The following is a 15,420-nucleotide window of genomic DNA, read 5'->3' on the forward strand; positions in this document are numbered from 1 at the left end:
TACATGTCTATCAGCGCGTGCAATATGTATTATCTGCACATATACACACGCAATTACATGTGCTTACAGACGCACTACGCAAATTTAAAAATTTAAAAAAGGTTTTGGCTTTCTTTTCAAACCAGTGCTTTCTTGCGTTTTTTGCGCGTTTTTAGCAGTTCGAGCTCGACATCACTAATCATGTCTATCTATCACTTCATGAAGACAATGAGGGAAGGAAATAAGAGTAAAAAGAGGACAGGAGGAAGGAAGAGCCAAAGAGTAAAGAACAAGAGCCAAACAACAAGGAAGAGAAGAAGATTCAAGCAACTTACCAAGGGAAGGGAGAAGGAGGACAAGGAGCTTGCAACCTAGCCACCACCCGTCGGAACAAGCAAAGAAGGTGAGTTCTTCTTCTCTCTCTCAATCTTGTTTGCTTTCTCTGTCTATTTGTCTCTCTCTCTCTCTCTCTCTCTTTATATGCTATAGATTGTCATCTATGGAGGTTTTTTTGCACGTTTTTTAACCAAGTTTGAAAAAAATGATCCGACTGTGCGCGCTGTCGAAGGGTTTCGAAAGCAATGTCGTGACTTCAGAAGTCCTTGATAGATTTCAGGATAGAAGATCAAGCAAGTGAATGAAGTCCAATCTGTTATCACAGTTGGAAAGATAAAAAAATGTTCATGATCATATATAATTCTTTGTATTGAATGAACCAGTAATCCTTCAAAAACATAGAAGAGTTCTCTGTGCTCCTTGGTAGTTTAGATAGGCTTCAATTCCACGAATCTAACAAGTGCGATTATGAGTATGGAGAAGACAATACACCAATACATTAGAGAGAGTAGGAATGCCTTGAAGGTATATGTTTAATAGGTGGCGCAAAGCCTGTTGCGCAAAGGCCTCGTACTACTGCTGTTGGAGGTTATTAGTACATCATGTGGTGCTGTGAACATCCTCAGACCTTGCAGACATATTCAGACAAGTGTAATGCCCATGTTACAAGGCAAAGCCAATCATTCCGTTTGCAATGACCACGAATATGTTTCACAGGTCTGCCACTTCATTGACATATTCTCATCATCCTGAAATGTCTGCTAAATTTTCACCTAGCCCTGTGGTTTGCAATCGAGCTTGCAGAGCATTATCAATCCTCCACCATCTTCTTAAAATCAGATTACCATATTATGGGTTGTTTTTGCGGATTTGAAGATTACAGCAGATTACAAGTCTGTCGATGACATTGATTGGCTACGGATTTAAAGATTAGAGCGTTTTATCAGCAGAAATGGCAACCTTCCTCCATATCTCTGATAATTGTTGTTTCAATAGAGTTCCAACATATATTCCAACTGACCGAGCTGCCCTGAATTCTGCACATCAGGTCCCAGAATCCCTGATCGATCCTTCTTCGTCAACTTCTTCTTAGCTTGCCTGTGGATCCTTTCTCTGCTCTATGGAGAAATAACATGGAATAGGAGGTTGAGCAACGGCAAATCGTAAATGTCCTGGAATTCATCACGCTGCCAGTCGTGTCCTATCACTCTGCAAAAGAACTGTTGCTGGCCATGCTCAGAACCAAGGACTGAGCAGCAATTAGAGCATTCCCACACTGTCTTACATGATCGGTTCGTGTGAGGGACGGCTTCTTCTATCCATTCTTCATGTTGAGGAGAGAGATGGGGTTACGATCCTTGCTGTGCACATTATCATGGTGAGAGTGCAAGATCGTGTGCTCTGCCACTCAGGAACTGGAAGATTCAGGGTACAGGCACTATCGAATTTCCGCCAAGGAAGTATCAAAGAATGCAATCTGCATCAGAATGGAATCTGCATCTCATCGATGCAATAACAATCAGTTTTGCCCCTCCTCGTCGACAGAGTAATGTTTGCCCTCCAATTGACGACTTCCAGTTCAATTTCTGATACGTGCAGCTTAGGAAGCAGAGGACCCAATTGATTAATCTCTTGCACCTTGACAAGCTTCAATCCATGTCAGGATTGTCAAGCCACGAGAAACATCACAGTTATCATCATCGACAAAACTCGGATGTACTCGATGCAGATTAGATTCGCCACATATCAAGCGTGGATTCCAACATAGGATTCTTTTTGTGCTTGTTTCTGCAGAGACGAGCAAAAGAAGCTCCTGCCTGTCTCTCACTCCAGCTTTTCTTCCCTTAAACTTCAGACCAAACGACGATCACCCAAAACTTCTCCCCTCTCAGATGTTTATAGCTTTGTCATACTGACGGAATGCAATTCAGTGCTGTTCCATCTTTCGGTCCCTTCTGAGCTTCATAAATTGCTTTTTCCTCCCAGTTTTTCTCAACGCCTGCCCCTCTCTTATACGTGCAGTCCTTTGAGAGAAAGCAGAAGTTTTTTTTCCTGTGTTTGCTATTGCTGTAGCTTATTGTGAGGGAAAGTCCAATTGTCAATTCGCTCTGGGTATCCCTCCTTCCATACAGAAAATCGTCCTCTTTGTCCTCGACATCATGATTAGCAAGGATCCTCCCAATTCACATAAAGCCCTCTGTTTTCCTCCGGACCTCTAAAATTCCCGTAGGCCTCTCTATTTTTTTTCTCCTCACTTTTTGTTGCTGCCGTTGCTGTGATTCGTTTCCTCTTTTCCTCAGTCTCGACGACAATCACCATGTCCCTCTCAAAATAGTTTCCCCCCAAAAAGGCTCTTTAAAAAATTAGTCCTCTTTTACTTTTTCTTTTTTTTAATGCCCCCTTTGTCCTCTTCCCCAGCACAGATATAGGCATAATGGTAGGCACTGCCAGCCGATGGACATCAACTGGTCAGTTCTGCATAACAAAAAGCTGAGAATGCTGCTGTTAAACCAACAATTAAGAAAGACAGAGTTAAAGCTGTTCTTTCTCCGGCTACAGTACCAACAAGTACATACACTCCAGCTCCAATCGTTGATCCCACACCCATCTGCTAGCTTGTAGCCAACCCGCGAAATGCATTTCCATCATTCAATTTGGGATGGTGTCCATAAAGGTAAGCCAAAGAGATAGCCATTGCACTCCATGATACGACATTTCGAAACGGTAAGCCAATAAACATACTCTCTGCTTCTTGTATGGTCCCATGTGCTCCATACATACTCACAAGGCCATTACCAACAAAGACATCTGAAGTATAACCCCTCATACAAGCATCATGATGCAATGTCTAACCAATTTCCAGAAACCCAAGTAGAGACAATTGTCCCTTCCAAACAATAGCTTCTGCATCTGTAAGTGCACCACAGGCTTGAAGGGCAGTCATGTATGTCAACTCATCACGAATTATTTCTTCCTCTTGCTTCAAACCCCTCTTCACTATATTACCCACATAAAATAAAAGAGCAAACATAATGACTAAGTATGTACAAAGTATCAAATCACACACACAACTTTTGGGTGGTTTTCACACCTCAAATGCGCAGCAATACGACAGCGCGCGCGCCCAGATGACAGTGTAGACGTAGGTATAGACACGAAAATAGATGCGTTGACAGACACACATAGAGACGCAGATATAGACGCAGCATGTAATATATTTTATCTACACAGGGTAATATGATTTTTCTTGTATAGATGTGAAATCCTGGATCTTCCAGCACTGATCTTGAGTTGGAACGCATGAACAACACCTTAGCGAAGTTTTCATGAGGTGTTAGTAGCTTTTTTGGAGGTTTTCCAAACAAGGAGGAATTCATGGGGGAGATGACCAATTATCTTAATCGCCCTCCCACTGCAGAGGAGGTTTTTAGTGTCATGTATCGGACACCTATCACATCTTTGCCTAGCACTGCCGCACAAATACCAAACCTTGGCACACCTCTACTAACAGGTACTCCACGCACTATATTGCATACACATAGATCAGCTGATGCATAGGGATCAGCTGAAGTACATGGATTGGCCGAAGCACGTGCATCTGCAGAAGCACGTGCATCGAGTGAGGTAGAGGGTAGTGCTTGTCGAGGGAGGAGGGAGAGTCGTGCGGGAGGACGAGGAGGTCGAGGGCTTTGTGGGGGTTGCCTAAGAGGTGGCTCTCGATCACCCTCACCGGGAAATGAGAGAGGTGAGCCTCCACAAATGTACTACTTTGTCACTGATGTTGGTGGTATCTTGCATGACTCGGAGGGAAGGGAAGTGATAGCCTACTTGAGGAGTGTCGTGCATGCCACATACAAAGATTGCATGATTCCCTTCAACCACAAAAAAAAAGGTTTGTGCCAAGAGGTGTTGCATGCAGTACATAGAAGGTACCCTAAACCTGAGAATTCACGATTCTCAGATGATTGGGGACGGTCAAAGGTGAGAGATGCGCTTCATAACAAGAGGTCTCACCTTATGACACGCGCCAAGGAGTCACTATGGAGACAAGAGCAGGGGCACCCTGGATATGGCCAACCACCCAATTGCCACCATAGGGAGTGGAAAGAGGCCAAGAAGAGAGCATCAGAGAAAATGAAAAGTTGCCAGCATGCAGAGGCGCGACGTATCCAGATGGCAACCATGGGATCATCGCATTATGGATCGGGTGGCAGGTAGTCATGGGAGACTGAGTTTGTAAGTATTATTTGATTTCTTTTTTTAAAGTAAATTTTTTAATTTGTTTTACTTCATTATGTAGTGTGTTCTAATACGTTGTATGTTCAAATTGTTTTGTAGTATCATATCGTTGGTAGGATGCCTACTCCTAAAGAGGTAGGCTACCATCGAGGTCATAACTAGGCGTCCACTTGGCAACATTTCTACGAGGAGGGACTCATCACGGAGGAGCAATATAATCGTGCCATGAGGATTCCGCAACCAAAAGAGGTATATTTTATTTTTTATATGAAAAGTATAGGTAACTCTAATTTATTGTTTGTAATGGTATTTATATACCTTAATCCTTTGTGTAGGCGAACCCTGATGCAATTGAGGATAGCGAAGGGGGAACTAGTAGTAGCGGTGGCGGCAGCGGCAGCAGCACAGGAAGCAGTGGTGGTAGCAATGATGATGCCTCTTTTGAGGAGATGTAGAGGAGCCCCATGCATGCATGCCTCCCCTTGGCTTGTAGTTTTCATTTTTGATATGTATTACTTTTAGCTAGTGCTTGCGACCATGACCATGCTTGAGGTCACAAGTACTAGAACTCATCATGTAAAAATATTTCATCTATATATATGAAATTTCGTATTCTACATACATTGTTTTGTTTTCAGTACAAAAATCTTCGAAATAATCTTTCTCTGTTTTCCCTAAGCATACAATTTGATGTTGATGGGGGGAAAAAAACCAGAGAGCATGTGGCTTGCATAGACGCGCATTTATCCTGCAATTTAGATGCGCTGATAGATGCGTAAAACAGAGGTGTGAAAAAAAAACCAGAGAGCATGTGGCTTGTTCTTCACACCTGTGTTTTGCGCATCTATCACGCCTCTAAATTGCAAGATAAATGCACGTCTATGCTCGTCAAAAACTTGCATAGTAAATGCTTTTTTAGACGCTGTCGAAGGGTTTGTGAAAGCAATATCGCATCCACAGAGGACTTTGAATAATTTCAGGATAGAAGACCAATCAAGTGAATATTGTGTGTATGGTTCAGACTTCAAAATAAAGGGTGAAATCTTGTAAATTCAAGTATTTGTCCAGCTCATCTTATGAGATAATTGACAGCTGCAATTGAGGCTCCTATAACAGAAACACCAAGAAACAAGCCCGTTTTGTACCTATGATGGATGTCATGAATTTGTTAGAACCTCCATTATTGCTCTCTTATCCACTGTACAGGCTATAAAGGATGTGGTTGAGAAGTTGAACATGGATAAATACAGGATCTGAATACGTAGCTCAGAAGCTCCTAATTCACTCAAGAAGCCATGGCAATAACATTACAGAAATGCAGCAAAGTTCACTGCCAAAATTCAGTAGCACTTCTGTCTATGTTGAACTTAGCAATCTCTAGTTCACTGTTTGATCAAATCCAATCCTTGAATTAAAAGCAGTGTATAAACAAGCTGTTAATAGAAGAGATCCTTTCTAATTCAAAGACTGGCGGTTCCAGCCAAAGTATATGCAACACCGTGCATAAGGACAACTTTATTCTCAGATCAATCAATGACAATCTTCCCAACTAATTCCAAACTAACAGGAAGCCTCCTCCAATAATCGAAACACTATTTACTTTATTCAACTTTTCTTGCTCCGATTGAAAATGCTGAATACATTCTGTTTTCTTGGCAGGTCCGGTATGGACAAAATCTGTAAAGATGACAAGGAAAGACAATATTTTGCCAGTACTAGTCACAACTTCAGTGTTAGAAGCATTCTCTGCAATTCTTCCACATGCCTGTCTTTCTATAGGTATTCGGAATGAAGAACGAGACACTCTTCAGTAAATCGGGTTGATCAATGGTTCTTAATCAGTCATACAGGATCGCAAGTTGATCCATCGGATTGATAAGAACAACATCACTGTGATGTTAGAGAAGCTTTGCAGTAAAGGCGCCATCTACAAAAAATTCGATCCCCCATGGGAATCCCATTCCTGACGAGGTGATGCTTTCGTTTTTCTCCAGACTTCCCAATTTTGTAAACCTTCCTATTCATCTCGGTGCGGTGATGACCATTCTGTCCAGCCCTGGCCACAGTAAAGGAAACACGTGCAGGGTGCCAATGTCCTTATCAGTTTGATCAAAATCAGTTAATGCTTTGTGCGATTCATCCACAAAATTAGATTTAAAAAAAACTCTATTCTCTCTTCCTCAGTAGCGCCGAGAGCCAGTCCTTGCGCTCCAATCCATCTCTTGGGAAATTGATGCCTAGTACAGGCTCTGGGAGCTTAGGTGGAACCTCTTCTTTTCTGGATCGCATTCGTCGTAGAACTCCTCCACATCTAAAGTAAGAACTTTGATCAAGCCTGCCCGTCTACCTTTGTAATCCAGAAAGATATCCTCAATGCTTCTCGGAATGACGCTTGCTCCTCCACGAAGTCTGCTTGAATTTCAGCTTCTAGATCCTCAGCAACGTGTGAATGGCCTGGTTGGCTTCATCAAGAGCGCTCATGGCAGAGCGTATGCGTTTCTCTTCCCACTACTACTAAAGCTGTTCCCTTATTTTCTTGCTTTTGCTCTTCCTCCCTTGTTCTTCTGCGTTTTTCCCAATGTCTTCTCTCGTCGATCCTTATTACCTCTTCCTTCCTGGAAGGCACACGCCAAGAACTGGAGCAAAATCCTAAGAACCTTTCTGCTATCTGGATGACTGTTTACAATCAGTTACCAGAAAAATTCTGTCATCACGAGCATATCTCCTTCCCCGTGAAGCAGCAGAGTACAGTATTTTTTTCCGATTGAAAAAACTCTCTCCTTCTTTTTCTGTCCCCATACGCCTCTTTTTTCCCTCCCTCTTTAGCTCTTTTGAAAATCCCTCTTTAGCTTTCTTCATTAGTGTTTTCTTTTTCCCTTTTGTTTTCTTTTTATGAACCAGAAAAAGCCCACTTATTTAGCCACACTTTCCTCCCTTACACACACAGAAAAGCAGCGTCTTTTCCTCTTCACATTGCATATCCCTTCAACTCTAGGTCTCTTGCTTTGCTTCAAGCTTGGTAAAAGTACGAACACAAAGCATCTCAGAAAGTCCCCAAAGACTCACAAGAACATCTGCACTCCCATTGCAAAGTACCTCCCAGTCGGATCAATGGCAAATCAATAACAACCTGTTGTGTGAGCATCAAGTGTGTGTAATGTAGAAAGAGATGGATAAACAAGATATCCACCTTTCCATTCTCAGTTGTGAGGAAGAACAGTTCACCTCTTAAGGAACTTACGCTTGTTTCTTCTGTAAAATTGAATCATGAACCAACTGAAAGGAAAATGTTCAAGCAAAGCAAAGCACAACGTCTACGTCAAAGTATGTACAAAGTAACAAATCTCATGCACAACTTTTGGGTGGTTTTCACACCTCGAATGCGCAGCAATACGACAACGCGCAGTTACACGTGTGTATAGACGCACAATATGAATATATCCACTTTTTTATAAATATGATTATATATTTGCGTAGCGCGTCAATACGTGCATCTATATGCGCGTTTATATGAGCGTGTAACTCTGACTATAAGCGTGCTTTTAAATGCGAAATTTTAGACGCAGCAGTAGATGCAGTAATAAATGCGCCCGACATTTTTTAACACATTTCAAATATTGCGTCTACAAGCGCGTCTATGGAGCCTTTTTGTTGTAGTGCAAAAGCCTACCACATTATTTGAAGCACTTGAACTAGTTGAGAGATATGCAAGGAAGTACCGTAAGAATGAACATTTTCAGTAAGGTTCTAGATAGCCCTGCATCCCTTCAAGATCAACACTATATAGAGGTGGTTTTCAAGGCACTTCTACGCTTAATAATAGCTCTAGAATACCCACTTACCCACCTTCCATGCTCAAAGAAAGCATGGCACTTTTGGGACAGCATTTGGCTCTAATGTTGAGAATGAGTATGCTGAGAATAAATAGTCCGCTACATCACCTTCCAATGGCTCTAGCGGCAACACTTCATTTCTCTGGATGTTGTGAAGAAATAGAAGGAAAAATTCCTATGCTTTAAATGTGGGGATAAGTACATTGCTGACCATGCCCTCAAATACCCTTACAAGACAGCTAATGTCAAGGTTCATGGCATGTACATCATGTAAGATTGGCACAATGATTAGGATGACCTACCCACCGATCATGTTGAGCATGTTGAGTGAGGATGTAGATCATGAGTACTTCTGTGACCTAAAGGATGGGTTTCCTTTTGACTCGAGTGGCTATCTATGACATATACTTGATCTGACATCCCACCCACCTACCACCTCCTCTTTTTATATCTCCTTGGATGCTTGGATGGGTTCTCAAAGCCCCAACACCATGCGCATTCAAGGAAGTATCCATGGGAAGCATGTCTTCATCCTTGTGGACAGTGGTAGCACTCATAGTTTTGTCAATAAATCAACGGTTGAAATTCACCCCTACGGAATTATGCCACCCCTTGAAGGTCTAAGTAGCAAATAGAGAAGAGGAAGCCAGCACACATGTATGTCTTGCAATCCCCTTATGGTTGGCTGAAATTATGTGACTTCAGTTGACATAATTGCCCTAGACTCATGGGCCCCATTGATGTTGTCTTAGGCTATGATTGATTGAAATAATTGGGAAAATTTGCTATGGACTTCTCTCAGCTCCACTACATAGAGTTTTGATGCATAGACAACCCATCTGTCTAGAGGGAGTTCAAGATCATGCTGACTTTCAGCTCATTACAACAAATCAACTCAAACGGGAGTTTAAGAAATGCTCACAAATCTTTGACTTGCAATTAAATAAGCGCTTAAATAAGGGCTTAAATAAGGGCAACTCAGGTCAACCCTCTAAAATATCTAATGATTCAACTTTGCAAGCCCTACTTGAGGAGTATTTTGATCTATTTCAGATGCCTACTGTCCTTTTCTCTACGAGACAAGTGGGCCACCCACTTGATTTTGAGCCCCATTCCAAGCCAGTAAACAAGCCACCTTACAGAATCTCCAAGTGTGAACGTGAAGAGGTTGCTAAACAAGTCAAGGAGCTGTTGGAGATGGGTTTCATTGAACTGAGTTCTTCCCCTTATGCATCCATGTCCTATTAGTCCAAAAGAAATATGGCTCTTTCTGCATGTGCATCGACTACAGAGACTTCAATAAAATCACATTGATGAACCACTACCCCATCCCACGGTATCGTGACGTTGCGTGTCTACCACTACAAACCTGAGGGCAGAGTTTTTCACCAAGAATATGAAAACATTAGTGAGTGTCATTAAGATTTTATTTTTTGCTGAGTGTGTTTTTTTGTTTGCATTTTTGCATGACGCACGAGCACATGTAGAAGGGCTAGGCACATTTTTTTCAGTGCATTCATAAATTTTTGTGAGTATCGTTTGAATGATTGTATTACATGTTTTTTAAATAATTTGCAAACCCCATGAATGATTGGGCAAAAAATTCCATTTCAAAGCATATTTTTGTTAGGGCACAATGCATGGAAAAACATGTTCATAAGAAGATATCCATTTTGAAGGCTCAAAGACATTGAGGAACATGGGTTTTGCTGCTGAGAAGACTACACTAGAAGTGATTCTCTACTCTAGGAAGTCACCATCCATGGAAATGGAAACAAAGCCACTTCTAACAGTTGAGAACATGGAACAAGAAATACCTTCATCCTTTTATTATGAGACATGATGTATTGAAATTGAAGACCATTTTGTGTTACTCTCAGCCACCCATTACAACAAACCAAATTGACAACTTCTTTCATAATTCTGAAGGACCAATACAAGTCACTAATAGACCAGGGCATCAATCACTTAGAATAAATGGTTGTGATGATGGGGAAAGGATTGTAGTTATGTTTTACTACTCCTGATGATGGACTCCAGCTCTGAAATGATACTTACTGGCTGCTGCAAGGTATATGAATTGCGTGTGCTAAGTCAGTGACTTAGGTGCATGTGCTTGTAGACTGGACATGAACTTCAAACTCCCATTTCCAAGTAGAGACTCCAATCTAGCCGGTTTGTAGATATTGAAAACACTCCTATTCACAACCTTCTTATCTAGGTTAACTAATCAGTCCACGTAGAGGCAAGAGAGAACACACCCAACACACTGGAAAGAGGCATGTTGATTATTACTGACAAGGAGGGATTGATCTTTGATTACATATTTGATAGAGTGGGTTTTGATAGCAGTGAACACAGATAGAGCATTTAGTGCTTTAAACAAAGTGTCCTTTGAACTCCTGTTTGAGACTTACAATGTCTCTTCTCTAGGTCTTGGAAGAGATGGTGCTTTCAGCTATTTGCAAAACCAACGACTTGGGAACTGCGTACTGATGATCTTGTGGTTTCTTCATGATACACTACCACACATTCTATCCCAGTGGTTTTTGGAGTGCCAATGTTCAAAGCATATTGTAGGACTAATGTAGGCGGATTTCATGTGACTGACTATCTTAAAAAGCTTCTAACACTTCAATATCCTTACCATATTGCAAGTGTGACGTGGGAACAAGTTGAAGCTTTGAAGTTGGACCATTGCTACAATGTAGATGATTACGGTTCTCAACTTTCAATTTTCCAAATAGAAAATGCACTTGTTGAACAGACAATCAGACATTTCCCCTTCTGAAGAGCAACCAAGAGTGTGGTTGATGACATTACTGTTATTCACGGCATTAAAAAACAAGATGGCATAATCGTGGCATGACGACTGTGGCACAGAACATGCAGATTTGGCAAGCTTTTGATAACGTAATGCTTTAAAGTTGAAAACGTGAAAATTAGAAAAGCTAAGGCCCAAAAGCTTTAAGCTTTTTTAGAAAAGCTAAAAACATATCAACTTGGGAGGGCATAATGAAAACTATTTAAGAGGATGAGTATGAGGGGTTCTCCATATACTCCTTGATCTCTTCATGAAAACCTTATATGGGGGTGGCTTGAGTTTGAGATTATATCCTTAGCCCTCTTCGATCTTGACATCAAGTTGGGTGTGTAAGGCTAGAGGTTGAGCTTGTATCCCTCGCCTTCTTCGAACACCGTCATCAAATTTTGGAGAAGGCTTGAGGACAAGCTTAAAGCCCCTTTGCCTACATCGAAGTTATGTCATCGCAAGTCGCTATGAAGATTTGCTCTAGTTGAGCTTAAAGCTTCTTGCCTACTTTTGAAGATCGTCAACAAGTTCCATGAAGTGGCTTCTGAGTCGAGCTTCATGCTCCTCGCCTTCCTTGAAATTCTTCCATAAAATTTGGCATCCCACCTTCTTCTATTCTCTCTCAAATTGAAAATTTACCCTTGTCATTCCTAAAATCTCTTGTAATCAAATCTGAAAGTCTTATGAAATTGTATTTTGGCTATATCTTAAATCAAGAATTTATCTTTATATTTTAACATTCTTATGGATAAGTTTTATTTCATTAAATTCTCCCATCTCAAAGCGTACCAGCGGCAAGAGACTTTCACAAACCCCCACGCAAATCCCGTATGACAACGGATTGAAGACTTGTTGGATGAGTTGAAAGAGGTATGTTTTAATTTTTACTAAGATTGACTTATGCTCTAGCTACCATCAGATTCGTATGAGGGAGGGAGATGAGATCAAAATAGCCTTCAAGAATGATCATGGGCTTTATCATTTTCGAGTGATGCCTTTTGGGTTAACTAATGTTCCTGCCACATTTTAGAGCCTCATGAACAAAATTTTTCAACCCTTTATGTTCAAGTTTGTGCTTATTTTCTTTAACAGTCTTTGATGACAGCATCCTCATTTAAAGCAAGTCACCAAAGGAGCACTTGGCAGATAGGGGAGTTATGTATTGCCTAGCAAACAATTGACCAATCAAGTTGGGTCGACGAGGTTGCCCAGGATTTACTATCTTAATTTAAGGAACCTAAGGTGTTGGTTAATTTGGGTTAATAGGGTATAAACCCTAACCCAAGGATAACAGGGTAAACAAACAACAAAACCCTTGGGATCTTACCAAGTCGCAATTGATCCCGGATCGAATGCTGGATGCATTCAAAGAGAATGATTCACACCTTAGCAGTTGGCCAAACAAACGACCACTGGATTGATTGTGTTTGTATAGCTAGGAGCACTGTTTATACTTCTTTGCTCAATGAACTAAAGCTGGAAAAATAACTAATGCTTCAGGTTGAAGGCCTGGAGGGAGAGGCAACTTCAGTTACCCCTGAATGTCTGCCTGGGTGACCCTATCCACAAGGGGGTTGTTAGCCGCACCGAGTACGTGGACCGAACCCCCCGCCGCGAGAGGTCTCTCCATGGGAGATTGCGAGTAAAATTGGTATACACATACTCCGAAGAAGGTGCAATGTGTTAGGGGCTATCCCACTCCATCCACCAGAGCCAAAAGCTTGATGGGAAGGAGATGCAAATGAATGTGTATGACTAGGAGATGTTGGCCATCCTCCATGCTATCAAGAAATGGCACCGTTATTTGTATGGTAGCATCTTCCGAGTAAAAAGTGACCACTGAGTCGTCTAGTACTTCTTGACTCAGTCCACTTTGACTCCTAAGCAAAGGCGATGGATGGCAACGTTACAAAACTATGACTTTGACATTTATCACACTTGGGGTAAAGATAATATCGTGGTTGATTCACTCTCTCAAATGTGGGCATATAAAGCATCCTCTATTTTATAATTGCATAGTGATTGGATTGAAGAACTTCAAGAAGCTTATTTGTTAGATGATCACTTCAGCCACATCTTCCAAAAATTATAGCATAGGGTCATGGCTTAAAGCTCCCAATATCAACTCAAGAATGGTCTTATTTGGTCCCATGGCAAGATCATCATCCCACACACTTTCCCCTTCACACAAAAGATCATACAAGAGATACATTCTTGCCCCACTGCTGGTCACTCAAAACATATGAGAGGATTGCCAAGAGCTTTCATTGGAAAGGCTTATGGAGGAATTTCAAGGACTTTGTGACCAAATGTGTTCCATGCCAATAGAACACGGACAATGTACTCAGACCTGCTAGCCTCTTATAGCCCCTCCCTATTCCTAAAGGGAAATGGACTCATATCACAATGGACTTCATCATTGCCCCCATGTGACCAAGAAAGGGTGGAATGGTATATATGTGGTAGTTGATCGCCTCACCAAAGCTACCCACTTTATCCCCACTAAGACCCAATACACTGCCTCTTAGGTGCCACTCAATTTATGGAATATGTCTTCAAGTTAAATGGCTTACCACAAGTCATAATACATGATCGGGATGCTAAGTTTATGAGAAACTTTTAACAGAGATTTTTCATATCCATAGGTACCAAGCTTGCCCCATCCACTACATACCACCCTCAGACTAATGGCCAGACTAAAAGAGTGAACAAATGGCTTGAGAAATATTTGAGGCACTTTTGCCACGATGTACAACACAGTTGAGATATGTGGCTCCACTTAGCTGATTTTTCCTAAAATAACTTTACCCACTCTAGCATTGGAGTTTCCCCTTTTAAGGCCATTAGGATAAAAAAAAGTTAAAACAAAACTTTTGTTAATCAATGGATTAAGAAAAGGTCCAAATAGATTTTTCCACGTGGACAAAAATATGGTATTCTTGTCTCCTTTGCTTTTGAGATAGTAGAGTTCATTTTGTGGTTCTCCCCTTCTATTTAGCCGAAATCTTCAAACCCTGATAAGTTTTGGTAGTCCCAACAACCCCTATTAACTAATAAAAGCTTACAAAACCTCTGACAAAGACATGACAAAGTTATGTTAATTAAGACCATTTTGAGAATCAGGAGAATTTTCAAAGTTCTTGGCACTTGTAGTATTTTTAATCTATCTTCTTGACCTCTCTCTTTAGGTTTCTTTCTCTACACATTATGTGCATACTCATTGTCTTTTACATAGAGTCCACAAGGCGTTCTTCTTGGGAGAATTTTGAAAGTTCTTGGCGCTCATAGTATTTTTAATTTGTCTCCTTGACCTCTCTCTTTAGGTTTCTTTCTCTTCACATTGTCTACATACTCGTTGTCTTTTACATAGCATCCACAATACGTCCTTCTCATTCTATTAACTCTTGCACCATGTATAGCAAGAGCACAAATGAAGAATGGGAGCCCAAAACATTTACTATAAATGATTGGGCTACCATCTTGCAGGGGTTCTCACATAGTGAAAAAACAAAACAAGGGGATATCAAATATCATTGGAAGGGATGTATCTTTGCCTTCAAAACCATGCCTCAAGGCTAGTTTGCTTTGGTGCAACATGTTTACATGGCTAGAGATATGTACTTGGCTGCACAAGAACGTTTTTCCCAGCAAGCACAATGTAAGTTTGAGTTGCAAAATATACGTGAGTATATGGTTGTGTTTGAAGGATATGCTAAATAATGGATTGTTGGTTGTAGATATCTTTCCATCAATAAGTTTCGAGTGGCAACCTGTGGAGAGCCTCAGCGGAACATTCCATGCTATTCATAAAGAATTTACAGATATTATTTATGCTAATCAGACCATGATTTTTTTTTAATGAAAGTGGAATTTTTGTGTATTATGCACAATATGTGGTTCCTTCAAGAGCAAGTGTGTATGGATACCTTGAAGATCTGCAGTTACCAAGCCTCTCATCTTTGGTTTGGGAGATGCCTAATGAAGAAACAATGGAGAGTTTTAAACTCCAAATTTCTCAAGATATTCAAAAGGCTATGACTCCTGGAAGGATCTCAAGAGTACGCTTATCGTGGTTTTTACCATTGCATGTTTTTGTAGCTTGCTTTAAAACAATGTTTACAACAGACAAAGGTTTCATGGCTAAACAGAAAATTTTCAAAGGAACATTTGGACAATTTTTGGTCTATGTTGGAAAGTCAAGAAATCCGACCACAAAGGTGA

General features: G+C 40.9%; 1 long non-coding RNA gene across 1 annotated transcript; it reads left to right on the forward strand.

Annotated features, from left to right (window-relative positions):
- The first annotated feature begins 247 nt into the window (after positions 1-247).
- Positions 248-5,125, forward strand: LOC148041228 (uncharacterized). Its single transcript, XR_015692345.1, has 3 exons — positions 248-382; positions 4,654-4,803; positions 4,890-5,125. It is a non-coding gene; the product is annotated as an uncharacterized LOC148041228 (long non-coding RNA).
- Positions 5,126-15,420: the final 10,295 nt, after the last annotated feature.

This window comes from Lygodium microphyllum, chromosome 1 (genome assembly GCF_053477565.2).
Source record: "Lygodium microphyllum isolate KBCC chromosome 1, Lygodium_microphyllum_v1.1.10, whole genome shotgun sequence".
Taxonomy (NCBI): Eukaryota; Viridiplantae; Streptophyta; class Polypodiopsida; order Schizaeales; family Lygodiaceae; genus Lygodium; species Lygodium microphyllum.